This window comes from Triturus cristatus, chromosome 12 (genome assembly GCF_964204655.1).
Source record: "Triturus cristatus chromosome 12, aTriCri1.1, whole genome shotgun sequence".
NCBI classification, from domain to species: domain Eukaryota; kingdom Metazoa; phylum Chordata; class Amphibia; order Caudata; family Salamandridae; genus Triturus; species Triturus cristatus.
In genome coordinates, this window is record NC_140595.1 from 717,071,107 (window position 1) to 717,071,819 (window position 713).

The 713-nt window shown below is 43.5% G+C and overlaps 1 non-coding gene across 1 annotated transcript; it reads right to left on the reverse strand.

Moving 5' to 3' along the window:
- Window positions 1-422: 422 nt before the first annotated feature.
- Window positions 423-496, reverse strand: TRNAT-AGU (transfer RNA threonine (anticodon AGU)). Its single transcript has one exon. It is a non-coding gene; the product is annotated as a tRNA-Thr (tRNA).
- Between the last annotated feature and the right edge of the window lie 217 nt (window positions 497-713).

A 713-nucleotide genomic window follows, 5' to 3' on the forward strand; every position in this document is an offset into this window, starting at 1 on the left:
CAATACTACAGCTGAGGCTCCCAAGGTTGACACAAAACTTCGAAAGAGGGCTACGGAACTTGATACAAAACTTCAGGTGAAGCCTAAATATCTGAACAGAAGCATCACATACACTAAAGCTATATCTACACCGCTGCCTGTGCTGCAACCATCTGTACTCTAAAGCTCAGTTTACACATCGCTGCTGCCTGTGCTGTGCCTGTTCTTGAGGCTCTGCAGCTCGAACCTCCTCTGCCTGTTCAGGAACAGTGTTCAGCATTCAACCCTCAAATACATGTTTAGATTCTAAACAGCCTTACCCAATATCTCTGGATAATTATAATAAACGCAGCAGTAGGGTTTGCAGACAGTTCATCTCTGTGAATTTTAAGACAGTGGGGTGGGGTCTTCTTTAGTCACTTTGGAATATGTTTAAATAGCTGAGGCACTGCTGAGATTCGAACTCAGGATCTCCTGTTTACTAGACAGGCGCTTTAACCAACTAAGCCACAGCACCTCTCTATTTCCAGCTGCACAGTGTCCCCTCTGTTTCGGCTGTCCTGGTGTCACTGGACAGGGTACACATTTCTTTGTATACAACTCTGATTTTTTTCCACCAACTTTCCACAAGGAGGACAAAACCTGATATAAGAATAGGAAAACTGCAAATAGGGTGATGAAAAACGTGTATCCACGAAGTGCTTTAAATTCCTTAAACTAAACGAGAGTACACT